Raw genomic sequence first — 14652 nt, forward strand, 5'->3', positions numbered from 1 at the left:
AAAAATTTAAAATTTCATCTCCATCACTTCACCCACTCACATGCACGGAATTTATCCAAGGAAAAGAGAAGAAATCAAAGATCCTCACCTCATATAAACCCAAACGCACGAACAGGGAGAGGAAGAAAAATTGAGCCTGTACAGAGGAGGGAAAGGAGATCGTCGTTGAGTACAGAGAAGAGATGAATAGATCGGTGACTGATAAAACAAGTAAAAGAAAGAAAACCATCTTACACTCATCCATACAGTCACCAATAGCGCAGAAGAACGAGCTTCGGTGAGCTGGAATAGAGGAGAAGAAAGGAACAGAAGCCACGAGTTGCTGGATCAATACCAGACGGAATAGCAATAAACATACACATGCCGGCGAAGTTGTAATCAAAAGGACGAAGGAGAAGGTGAAGCAAAAGAACCGAGCATCAGAGCTTCTCTCTCTCTCTCTCTTTCTCTCTCAGAGTCGTGAGTCTGGAAAAATCGAAGAGAAGGAAGAGAATATATCATATTTGAGAGAGGGGCAAATTAGTAATTTTGCAGAGCAAAAAAGGCAAAAATAATTCTCCTTCTGGCTTCCAGCAAATTCAAACTTGGGACCTATTAGAGAAATACTTGCATAGCCACCACTACACCAGCTTCCCTTCTTGACATATTTGTTCCAATAATTACTATATTTACAATCAATACACATTATTACATATTTTAATTTTTAATTTTAATTTTTAATTTTTTTAAGTTATTACAATTATATAGGAAAGAAACAGAGGAATCAATCCATTCAACAATCCATTGCTTCAATTCTTTGCCTCCATAACTTCCTGTCGGATTGTAAAAGAAAGAAAGGTTTGGCTATTGCTGTCTTGTGATAGCATTTCAAGGGCTTTAAATCTTGCACTTGCATCTTGATCACCATTCGGGCGTGTGATTATCGGCGCTTCGATCAGCAAGTTCCCTTCAAGCATGCCAATCACAGAGGACATGGGCGGTCTAAGTGTTGGAGATGGGTTAATGCATAGGAGTGCCACCTCCAACATTCTTTTGGCTTCTTGTGAGGAGTAGTTTGAACCAAGACTTGGATCCACCAGCTCAAGAAGGTTTCCTTGCTCTTGAAGAACATAGGCCTTCAATTACATCAATATATGTAGTTATTAGAAATAGAATCAAACCATAAATTAAATCAAATCATTGTTTTTCTTTGCTAGAAAAAAGAGGAGATGATCTAGTAAATTGACTTGAAAAATAGTGCTTTGTTAGAACAAAATTAAGCTAAGCAATTAAAATGAAGGACTATATATAGGAAATGTTTGTATGTTTGAAGGACTAACAATATTATCAACAAATTAAAAATATTCAGGAAAAATTTCAAATTTATCTTATTAAATTTTTTTAATCAAGTGTGTTTATTAATTTAATTTTGGTCTTACAGAAATGGATGAAATCTTTGATAGAAAATTAAAAAAAGGCACAAATGTTTTGTATATTTTGAACATCACTAATGCTTAGCGTATGTAGTGTAACTAACCCAGTCAAGAAGATAAACAAACTCTTCTATTGGTCTATAACTCTTCTTGCTTTTTCCACTAGCAATCTCTAGAGCAATAACTCCAAAACTATAAACATCTGCTTTATCAGTCAAATATCCTCGCATTGTATATTCAGGAGCCATATAACCACTGGTAAGAGAACAAGTAATGATAATAGTTAGACCAAGTCATAAAACAAGTAATATACAAGCAAATTCTAAGAAAGAAATTCCTATTAATTAATACTATACCAACTTCGAGAATTGATATAGTGAAAGGGTGCAATAGAATACTAACATTGTTCCTGCTATTCTTGTGCTAATATGAGTATTCTCTTCTTCATCAAGCTTGGCTAAGCCAAAATTTGAGATCTTGGCATTCAAATCCTTGTCAAGTAAGACATTTGTTGCCTTAATATCCCTATGCACAATTTTCAACCTTGATTCCTCGTGAAGATAAGCTAATCCTCTTGCTAACCCCATGCATATTTTCATTCTCGTAGGCCAGTCTAAGTGTAGCTTCTGCCGCCCTTGACCACCTAACATTAGTATGAATTACATCTTAGTTCAAAAAGAACCAAATTGAAGTTTCTTATAATATATATATATATATATATATATGGTAATTTTTTTATTGTAAAGAATATGAATTCTTACCAAAAAGAGCACTAGCTAGACTGTTGTTCTCCATGTACTCATATATCAGCAATAATTGGTTTCCTTCAATGGAACAACCATAAAGCTTGACAAGGTTTGGATGTTGCAAAGCAGATATGGTTCCAATTTCATTAACAAATTCATGATTCCCTTGCTTTGATTTGGAGGAAAGTTGCTTCACAGCTATCACAACACCATTTGATAGTAAGCCCTACAATTCAATCATTTGTTTACTCAATTTTTATCATTGGTCTTTCCTAAGTATAATGAACACATCCTAAAGATTGGTTATATAATCCTGGTTAAATAAAAATACAATACATCAAAAATTACCCTATACACCGGTCCAAAACCTCCTTCGCCAATCTTATTTTCAAGGGCAAAGTTATTAGTGGCATCTTTGACTTGTTTTAAAGAGAAATAACCTGTTTTGAAATCTAAGAATTCTGCACCAAAGGTTGCATAAATGAAAGCAAAACCCATATTAAAATGGTAGGAAACCAGCAGTAATATTATTAATATGCAAAAATCAATATTAATCCACTTGACTTGAATGTCATAACGAATGTTTCTTATTCTAGATTTTGATCTTACGTCTGTCTTTTGAATATTTTCCACCTAAGAAACCCATCTTTCGAAGGACAAATAGTGTTAGTAAGAGGAACACACATGATCCAATCACAATTCCAATAATGGCTCTAGTAGAAAGCCTATGCCCTTCTGAAGGAATTTCAAAGTCTACAAGAAATGGTACAGAAATGCTTATGATTCATATCAAAATCAAAAAGGTTATCACTTAGCTTAAGCTAGGAAGAGTGAAAACCAACAAATATGATATTTGACTTACTTGGGGTGATTGAAATTGCAGATATGAGAGATCCATATATACCATTATCTTTAGGAGAAGATATACTAGGTCCATATATACCATCTTGAGGAATAGTTATAATTCCTTTCCCAGCCTAATATAAATGGATCTCCAAGGTGTTATCATTCACATCAACATTAAAGTCCTTGACAATGCCTTTACCAGCTTCACCAGCTTCCTCCATAATGTTGAAATTTCTCAAACGTTTCGTACCCTATCAAGATATAACATGCAAAATTTTCTGCCTCTCAGAACTTTTGTTAACATAGCAAAAGTAGTTGAAAATCTGATGAAGCATTATATAACAGTTATCCTTTCAGATTTCATTTATCAGAGAGAAAGAGACAGATTCAGAATTGCCTTTAGCCATTTAGCCCTCCATTGAAGAGATGGATGAACATGGTGGTGAGCTTACTTGATAGGTGAGACATGCATCCCACAATATTGATTTCTCTTAATTGGATTATCTAATAACTATAAAAATAAATTACATTCAACTTGGTGAGACTTACTTGAATTGAAACATCAAATATGCGCCTTCCAAGCCTACTGAAATTTTGGGCTTGAGAAAACTTAATCTCAGCAAAGTGAAGTCTGACCCTGTAATTTCCATTAAGCATACATAGGCCATGGTATTTGAGAGACAAAGGGGAAAAGCGAGCTGTTTGGTAGATTGGACCAGTAAAGTTGAGAGAAGATGTGTTTGTTGCTATGTATTGAGCATCATAACCTCTTCGTAAGTACACTCCTGTACTGCTATAGGCCCATTGATCATCACTAGTAAAAAAGAATGCGATCCCTTCTGGATTGGTGTCGCCTTCGTATGTATGCCCTTCATATTTCGTTTCTGGTCCTCCACAATTTATGTACAATGAATAATCTGCATTCATAGTAACAACATAATCAAAAATCTCATCTAGTAGAACCAAATTATGAGATCAGTCAGATCATGATCTTATTGATGATGTATATCATATATAACATCTTAAATTTCAATCACTAGATAATAGTTAAATATGATCAATTTTGAGACAGAAATCGAGGCACCAGAAACAATTGAGTATTTATTGAGGATTAGAAAAGAAATTAAAAAAAGAAATAAAATAAAAGAATATATCTGAAATAAGATAAATTATGCAGTTTATATAGACGTGTCTGTTAAAGGGAAAGGGATAGAGTGGGCTAGTGATTAAATAAAACATATACGTGTGTGTGTGTGTAAAGAAAGAAAGGATGTCGCTGAGGTGGGCCCACGGCTCCATTTGGATGACCTAGCACTCACACACAGACAATTCGCAGACAATTCCTTTCCAGCGGCGTACTGTGCCAACGAGAGAGGGAGCGCGAGAGGGTGAGAAATTTCATTTAAGCTTAGGCTCTACAGAAAGATATATCAAAGTTGATTTCATGTTTTTTAAGACTAGGTAAGTTTTTTAAAATTTTTGTTTTACTGCTTTAGTTTTTAAATACTTGATGGTAAAAAAATTTAGGGTGTGACATATTAAGAATTTTTGGGTTTTTTGTTGATAGAGAGTTACTCTAATAATACACACTCACATACTGAGGTTTTATAAGGTTTAGTATCTAAATATAAAATTTGTTTATCAGATTTGAAGACTCTTAAAACAAAGCTTTGATGCTTAAAGTAAAGATTTGGAATGAATAGAGACTATAAATCAATGTTTTTAAATTATAAGAAAATTTATTAGAGTTATAAATATTAAAAAACTATCTTATAAAAAGGGACATGGATTTAAAAGAAAATTTTGGGTTATTTGGGATACATTTAAGGTCTTAGAGAAATTTTAGAGTAGTTTTAGGGTAATTGTTAGTGGCTTTGAATTATAGTAATAATTTTGTATGTGTATGACTTCTGTATACTTTCACTGAGAGCTCTTACTACTTGGATTTTGTTGTGAGTACTTGTAAGCTCAAAGGGAACAAGTAATTTAGGGTTTTTCTATGTGTATAAGCTTGGTGTGACATAATAAATTATATAATTATATATTTGTGTGTAAACTTACTTTGTTTAAGCATGATAGAGATGCATAATTGCTGAGAAAGTGAAACGATAAATTTTTGGAAATCTGTGTATCACTTAATATTGTCAAGCATGCTTGTAGCTGAGTAATATCCTCTTGTTAGTGTTTTTCTTTTCAAGCATGCTAATGAATTCAAATTGATATATTTTTTTTAAAAAAATTAGAACTTGTAGTTTGCTATCTACGGGTAGTTTTTTTCTTTCAACCATGCTTGCAATTTGATTTAATGATCCAATGGAGTACTTTATTTCTTTTTAAGCATTCTTGTATATGCATTGTAAATGTTGTATATTCATGCTATGCATTTGGGATGGGCTGAGAAGATTATGTGGATATGTGTGTGTGTGTGGGGACCTATATGTGTGCGTGTGAGAGAGAGATTTAGTGACCACGAGGTTTGTCTGCTGACCTCCATTTGTGCATAGTGATTGGCCTTTCTTTAGGGTCTCATTTCTTAATACTCACTTAGCCAGGTTTGTGTAAAGAAGGAACATGGGACAATGACACTTCCTTGTTGGATTCTTTAAGGAGGGGAGTCATAGTTCAGGCTTGAACTCTGTCCTTTTAGCTAGGCACATCTTGAGCATAAAAAATGCTTTGGTCAGTCTAGTGTGTGAGCTAGATTGTGGATAAACCTATAGTTTCAGTTAGTGGCATAAGATTGCATGGAGCAATAAGGAGGGTTACCTATCTTGCATATTGTCATGGTTGTATATAACCATTATGAATTATGTCTCATAAATTTTTATGCTTATAATTGAATAATGATAGTGAAATTATATGTATAACTATAGAGTTATTTGTCTAGGATTCTTAGCTTGTACATATGTATGGTAAAATTTTTGGTTATTGATATATTAGTGCTCAGCCCTTCTTTAACATTTTTTAGGTGAGTTTAGCATAGTAAAAAGAAAGCGTCTTGAAGCATAAGGCTTAGATTAGTAACTTTGAATCCCATTTTAGTTTGCATAATAATCATTTACCATTTTATGACTCATATACCTTTTGGGGATTGATTTGTTAAATTGCTCATTATTTATTTATTATTGATGAGTGCTGTTAGTTGAGGCTTGATGCCATAGGAATTGCATAACTTATTTATTTGAAATAAATATTTAAATATAGAATTTTTGTGTTGAGACTTTTACTAAGAAATAAGCATTAAATTTAAGTAGTTGTAATGGGATGTGACACATGTGCCTGTAGGCTTTCATAAGCCTCGATTTGGTGAAATTGAACATTTAATTATTTTTAGATTAATTTTATCTACCATAGTATGGTGTTATTTGTGATTTTAAGTATTAAGCTCAAACTTTTATAACCTTAATAACCTTTTAATTAGTTTAGTCTTTTTCTACTAAGGTTAATTTTCAAGTATATATTTATTAGGTGTATCTTTTATAACCATGATAGCTCTTGAAAATAAATTTAACTTTTTTCTATCACGGTGACTGTTTAAATGGAAAAATTTATTTTAAAGTTCTATACCATTCGAATTTATTTTTTTATGCGTTTAATTATTTTATTACCATGGCATATTCACGGTCGTAACCACGTTTGTTATAGTTGGGCAAATTGCCTCCACAAACCCAAAAAACTTACCTAAGATGATCCTAAATAATTTTAGTCCCCCCCCCCCCAAAAAAAAAATTTAAATTGTTCCCCTCACTTCAAAAAATTTCACTTATTTCCTTATTAAATTTACTTATCCCACTAAAAAATTTATTATCTAAAATTGTGTGCGCGCTATAACCTTAAATAGAAATAGCTTTATAATGGAAAAGTAATAATTTAGTAAAAAATTATTAAAAAATTCTTCACAAACTATTCTCGAATATACTCTCATTTCCTTATTATCTTTTTTCCTCCTCTTCTCTAATAATAATCACGGGCTAGGGAAGTAGGAAAAAAAAAAGAATGATAAGAAAATGGAGAGGTTCCGTGTCCAAAATTATCTACCATACAAAAGATGTATATAGATTTTATTTAATAAAAATTTAAAAAACACAATTCTAATACTGCCTCTATTAAAAAATGTAAGGTATTTTTTGAGAAGTTAGATTTTCAAAAATATAAGGCATTTTTAGTCTTTTGAGATATAATCATTGCCTTTTTTTTAAAGTACCCCTATTGATGAATGGTTTTACATTTATTATAAGGTGTTTAATAAGAATAAATATGAAAAGATAGGGTTAGTTTGAAAGTAAATAATTACTTTATTGAAGGTAAGATTTGGTTAAAATGACTTACATTTGTTAATGGAGGGAGTAGATATAAAAAAATTATCTATATTAGCTTGTAAAGGGAGTCTTTTATGTTATTATAATGTTATGTTTTCAGCATTATTTTTAATTTTTAATTTTATTAACTTACACCATAAATATAATTTAATATATATATTTAAGATTCTTTTTTATAAAAAAATGAATATTTATTTTATGTATACATCATGCCCCATTGATTAATTTTTCTGGGGTTTGTCACTTAAAGTATTTGGCTAAAGTTTTCGGGTTGTGAGTGTTGGATGTTACATAACATCAAATGACATTGGCATTTTGGTCATGAAACTTTCAAGATGAGTTTGTTTTTAGCTGATTTAGTTTTTTGTTGAAACAAATAAAAAATTGACATCGGACGTGGGGAAATTCTCAAACATATATATGCATGAAAACAATGATGTACGAAGTTAATTTAAAACACTTACACTTGGGTTTTCCTCTACATGGAAGGCCCTTTTTTAGGCAAGTACGTCTGCAACATGAATAAAATTAAGTTTAAATAGATTATTTAAAAGTGGTGTAGAACAATTAAAATAGGATGGCCATAAGAATAATCGTACAAGGTGCTTGTTGAAGATGACATGCTCGAACCCAAGTTTCTGTGTAACACAAATAATGGCTTAGAGAAAAAAAAAATAATGGCCGGGGGGGAGAGAGAGAGAGAGAGAGAGAGAGAAGCTTACACTCTACCATGCTGACAATTGGAAATAGTAACAGATGACTCTGAAAAATTGTTGTAAGATAAATCCCTGGAAGAGAAAGTGGTGCGAAATTATAATGCAAATTGATGAGAGGCTGCTAAAGATGTTTTTGTTAATAGGGTTTACAGTAATTAATTAGTTTCAAATAATGGCATTTAATTATTGTGATTAGAAAGAAATTAAAACCAAAAAAATTTGTACTAACAAGTGATATTTCTTTTGTAGTATCCATTCAGGAATTTTTCCACTTAGACAGTTTTCAGTCAGAAACCTGCGCACAGGATTAATAAGAAAAAATCAATTTAAAAAAGAGTAATTAAATTCCAAGAAATTAAGTTGTAGTATGTACTCCTATAGAAAATTCTCCATTACATGTAATTTAGTGTCAAGTCATTCATGTTGTTTGGGATATCACCAGTCAACTTGTTAAAGCTCAAATCTCTGCGATCACATGTAACACAAATTAAATATCGCCTCGTAAGAATAACGGAAGAATAAATAGAAAATGGTCGTACTTGTTATAAATATTTATAATTTTTTTTTTTGTTACTCCAATATCTTTTGGTTATTATTACCATTTTGTTTACTTTATCTAATTGAGTCAGTTATGTCTATGCCTATTAATAGAGGTACCTCAGTTGTGTTCAACATACTGAAATAAGAATCATCTCTTCTTTTACCCTCACTCTCTCCTTCTAATTTTCTCTTCTTTTTTTCTAAATCTTTATCTATTTTATAAAAGTACCAATAATATATACTCCCTCCAGTCCACTTTATTGGTCGCCTTTTAAAAAAGTAAAGTAGTCTACTTTATAAGTTATTGGATTGATAGTAAAATTTTGTTTTAAATGAAATGTCTAAACTATTCTTAAAAAGTAAGAGAAAGAGAGAGAGAAATAAAAAATATAATATTATATAGTTTATTTACTTTTTGAGGGTTATGTTTGTAATTTTATTAAATTTTATTCTTTATACTTTTGTTATATTGGTATTGATAAAATTGATAGAAATAACTTATAAAATGAATCAGAGAGAGTAGTCAATAATGATATGAGTAACTACATCTATATTAGGAATTAAGTTGTCAATTGAAGTTAAATTGAGAATGCTTATTCTGGATTGGCAATATATGAGGATGAAGCAACTTACAGATCTCGTAAGCTTTCCATTTTACCAATGTAAATTGGAATCGAATCATAGATGGAGCAGTTTCTCAGCACCCTGAGAGTAAAAACAAAGTACGAAACGATAAATTTCATTAAAAGTTTCTCATTTGTAATATAGTACAGATTTTCAAATAGCAGAAGAGGTTTCTCAACTTACAAGATTCCCAAGGATGTCATCTTTTCCAGATTAGGAAATCTCGTTGTTGTTGGTCCATGCAAATCTGATATTACCCGGAATTAGAAATTCAAAATAATAATAATAATAATAATAAAGCATTGTCAATAACAGGAAAATGATTTTTTTGTTGAAGATTAAATTAATTTCACCGCCATTGAATAGTGTTCAAAGGTTTGCAAAGGAACAAGTACTCACAAATCAGTCAAATTTCTCAGCTGTGAAATGGTCGGAGGAATTGAACCTTCCATAGACATTCCTTGAAAATACCTGCCATAGAAAGTTGTCAAAACAGGAATTTGGATAATAAAAACGGTAAATAAAACAAAGAAAACTATTTCAAAAAGCCTAGCCCACATTTAGCCTTTTTATTTGTTTGATTAATTTAACAAGTATGTACTTTAGATGATGGGAAAATTTCAGTGAAGACCTCTTGACTCTAAAATTTTAAAATTTCATTATACATACGAGGGACTAAAATGAAATTGAAGAGCTAATTGAAATGACTTTATTGTCCTTGATAATATGAACTGATATATGAAAAATGAATAACTGATGTAGATGGAATGAGAATTGCAAATTCATAGTGTTGTTACATTGTTAATGAACGTTGTAAATTTTACCTATATCAGTTGTTTATTTTTCATACATCAGTTATTGATTTTTCCTACATAAATTATTCATTCGCCTGGCTTCACCAAAGGCTTTGATTGAAATTAAGTTGGATCAAAGAGTCCTAACTGAACCTTTCCCTTAGATAGATAATTCAAATTGGTTAATATTATTTGTCTATCTCATGAAAGGATCAAAATCCACTAAACTAGTTTATTTTTCAACAAGTAGTATATAGATGAGTTAGAGTTAGAGTAAGATACACTCACAAATGTCGAAGTTCAGTCCAATTCCCAATAAAATTGGGTAATTTTCCTAATATATTGTTCCCATCTAACCTACTGCAGAAAATATTAGGAGATATTTCAGAATTCATAACATTAAGGGTTCAACAACATAGAGAGTGCTGAATTATATTGTATCACTTACATCTGTTCCAATTTCTTTAGATTGCGAAGCTTTTAGGTATTGTCCCTGACAAATTATTTCCAGCAAGATCCCTGCAAATTTATAGACAGAGAACGTTAACACATCCAGAAGCAATTTGAAAACCTATATGTAACAAGACTTATGCAGTAGTAGTTACAATATGCAAGCAAGATAAAAGACATCATTGTTACATGACATTTTCTTACAATCCGCGTAACTGCATCAATTTTCCGAGACTAGGAGGAAGAGCTCCTTCTAACAGATTGTCTTCCAACAGTCTGAAGAAAGTAACAAATTAACCATGAAAGCATCACTCATCAACTCAGAAAATGATCAAAGCGTGTATTGATTTTCACTTACAGCTCCTCCAAACTTGTAATATCGCCAATTTCTCTTGGGATCGGACCTTTGATTCGATTACCTCTAAGGTATCTGAAACATATATACGTTTAAGGGATGAATAATGCATTCAGTCAAATAGTTCAAGAGGGAGTCTAGCAAATAATGTTTGGATACATATTCACACGTTTTGATCACTTACAATGTAACAAGAGGGAGTTTAGCAAGGCTCCTTGGGATTGATCCATTCAGTTAGTTGTAAGACAAGTCACTGCGACATGTTAAAGTTACGTTCCAAACATCAAATTCTCAGGTACACACATCTATATATTATGCATATATAAACCAATAATACAAGTATTGGCCTGGTTTACACTTACAGCTTCTTCAAAGTTGTAATATTGCCAATTTCCTCTGGAATTGGACCAGTGATTCGATTTCCTGAAAGATCTCTGAAGCATTATTTTAAGAGATGATTGATTCATGCATTAGTTAAAATGTTCAAGCTTGTATAAATAATGCTTGAATGAAAATAAGGTTCGGATAAATTCAAAAGTCTTGATCATTTACAATTCTACAAGAGGGAGTCTAGCAAAGCTCCTTGGGATTGATCCATTCAAATAGTTGCCGGACAAGTAGCTGCGACATAACACGTTAGTTTCCTTTCAGATCACCAATTACCACATTTTGAACATCAAATTCTAAGGCACGTACACATCTATTTTGTATGGAAAGGAATGCCCATAAATCTTATTATATCACTCACATAGTTTCCACTTTCTTCATATCACCAAAACTTTCGGGTATTGTCCCAGAGAAGTTATTTCCCCTAAGATCCCTGCAAATTTGTAAACAGAAAACACATCCAAATTAAAAGCAATATGAAAACCAAAAATTCTCAAGTACACACATATCTATTATGTATATATAAACCAAAAATATGTGCAAGTATAAAAATTAATCGCTTACAGATTTTGCAGATGAGTAAGGTTCCCAAATTCACTGGGTAAAATTCTAGATAGATTGAGATCCAACATCTGGCTGTCATTAAAAAAACAAGCATATCGATCTATCACTAAATTTTCACATAGAGCTACATTCAAAGAAATTCTGTAATAATTAGAACCAATATGTGTTGGAATAATAATTTTATTGTGATGCCGCAAGACTTTATTATTAATATTATATTCATATATCCCGAGGTCAAATCAACTACTTTTAAATAAATAAAGGAAAATGACATCATTGTGAAGCCTAATCAAAACGGACGATAAGAAATATATCCAAACATGATTAAATTATACATTAAAAAATTATATAGACTACACTGAATCAAAGTTCCCCAGCTTATCCCGTTCTTTATATGAATATCTCATCATTTGGGGTGAATTTCACTGCAAAGAATCCAGATCATAAATGTGTTTGTGTGTGTGTATACATACATACATGCTTGTAACATGGCAAATGGTTCCCCTTTGGAAAGTGCAACTGCAGGTAATAACACTCTCATTAATGCTTGCATCCATACAAGAACTTGGGGTCACATTCCAGTTCCAGTTTTCCATCTTCGATGATACTTCTAGAACTTTCACTGCATCGAACAAAAGTCAGTTTTTTTTTTTTTAAATCGTTCACCATCAAGATAAACATCCGTAAACCTTATTCATAAAGCAATGTCAAGTAATTCACTTGCCCCACTGTACATGTTTGACTTTCAACATAAATAATTAAATACCGACACTGATATTTATATTGATGTCTTTCTTCTCATAATGCTCCCACATATTGGTCATAAGCTTATTGGGTACGTAATTTCTGGAATTGACGTAAACCAAAAAAAAAAAATGTTCTTAACATATATAGTATTAATTAATATCCTCGACAGCCTTAACTATCTAATTCACATTGTCAAGGATTATATATATATATATATATATCTCGTTAAGATAATTTTACTAACTCTAAGTAGTTCAATTACAACGGATCCGAATCCCTAAATAAGAATATACTCAAACGATGTGTCCATGTTGATGAGATCTAGAAGAGCATCACTAACGCATCACTAACGCCCAAATATGAGTGCATAAATCATGTTTCCCTAAAAAGCATTGGAAACTAAACTATATAAATATGCATATATTAAGTGATAAATAAAATTAGCGGAAGTTAATTATTTGGTTCTTTAACTTTTAACTTGGTTAAAACTCAGTACTTTAAATTTAACTCATCACAACTCAGTCCCTCATGTTTGGTTGGCTTAAAAAATTTATAAGTGTTTGCTTATGTGGCATACATGATAGCAGGACGTCAGATTATTCACCGCTGGAAATCTCTCCGCTCGTCCAGATACTCTAGCTGTTCAGCTTTCCTCATCATCTCCATGGCTACTCTCCACTTCATTCCACGAGGAAGATGGTACAAGCCTTGGACTACATGAAGTGGAGAGTGGTCATCAAGAATTGAAGATGATGAAGCTGAACACTATATCTGGACGAGACCCAAGTGAAGAATTTATAATGCTTCGCCTTCCAAAGAAAAAAAAAAAGAATGGAAACTATACCTTTCCATACTATTTTTTCGTTGAGAAATTGTAAAAGAATATAAAACTGCATTGTTTCATGAGTACAGAATACCTTAATTTCATGTTATATAGAAGCTAAGTTAATTATTAAAAGAAAATGAGAATAATATTATTGGGAAGACAGGGCATTAACTAATAACTCCAAACTTGAAATTAAGTTACCTTCATTTTCAGGTAAGAGCGGAGCGTTGGATCGATAGCCCGTGAAAGCTATCAAGGGGAAGCATCCAAATATGAAGAGAAAGAAAAGTTTAGAGCTTGAGATCGCACACTCCATTTATGTTGTTGCAGTCTGGTTTGATTGTTTTGAGAGGTTTGAAGGAAGAGGAGAGCGAAGCAGAATTAGACGATAACAAGATGCAAAAGATGGTTCGACGAAGAAGAAGGATGTTGCAACTAGTTCTTACAAGTCTTCTACTCTGGGATATATATATATATATATATATATATATAATCTTTTTGGCTTAAGAATAATTAAGAACTAGAAATTATAATAAGCAGAATCATGTTTAATTTTGATACTCGTATTTTAAACTCTACTCTTTTTTTTTTAAATTTGCAACTTCTTCAATGTTATAATTTGTAAGTGAGATTTATTATTTTATTCCAAAGACAATATTAGTGTCGATTCACTATTTAGATTAAATCACTAAAAGATATTTGATTTTTCTTTTAAATTTCAAAAATTTATTGATCCTAAATATGGCTAATTTGATCTTTTGATCTTTAAATGTCATTTCCCTTATCGTTATTTTTTTAAAAAAATAATAAAAGAAACACGATAAATTTTTGTACGATAAAAATATCTTGTTCCCCTGCATGTAAGAAAAAAAATGTTTTTTTTTTAATATTTTTATTGTATATAGGTATTATCCTATTTGAGGCACAATAGAACACCATATGTGGGTATCTCTTTAGCAAAAATTTAAATATTAATTCATCATATTATGAGGAACCAATCCCTTTTTCTAAACCCAACACCAATTTACACGACAATTTCTCTGGTTTATCTGCATGACTTAATCCATGACATAAATGGTCCCCATTAGTTATTTTTCTTTCTCCAACAATTTGTCTGTATAATTGCTCTTCTTAATAGGGTACCGTATAGTCATCGATGAAACCTTAATTTGCCTTTGTAGACTTGAAGGAAATAATGAATAAAGACAAGTCAATGCAGGAAAATCATACACTGATTAAAAGGAATCACCAAACACAAATAATCAACAATAATAAGTACTTGACATTTATGTTCTAACTGATAAAAATATTAAAAATTCCAACTGA

General features: G+C 31.5%; 1 pseudogene; it reads right to left on the bottom strand.

The window, feature by feature from the left end:
* Positions 1 to 788: 788 nt before the first annotated feature.
* On the bottom strand, positions 789 to 13642 carry LOC129313856 (probable LRR receptor-like serine/threonine-protein kinase At1g53430; annotated as a pseudogene).
* Positions 13643 to 14652: the final 1010 nt, after the last annotated feature.

Source organism: Prosopis cineraria, unplaced genomic scaffold (genome assembly GCF_029017545.1).
Source record: "Prosopis cineraria cultivar Desert tree isolate PC_DT_omini unplaced genomic scaffold, ASM2901754v1 PC6, whole genome shotgun sequence".
In the NCBI taxonomy this organism is placed as follows: Eukaryota; Viridiplantae; Streptophyta; class Magnoliopsida; order Fabales; family Fabaceae; genus Prosopis; species Prosopis cineraria.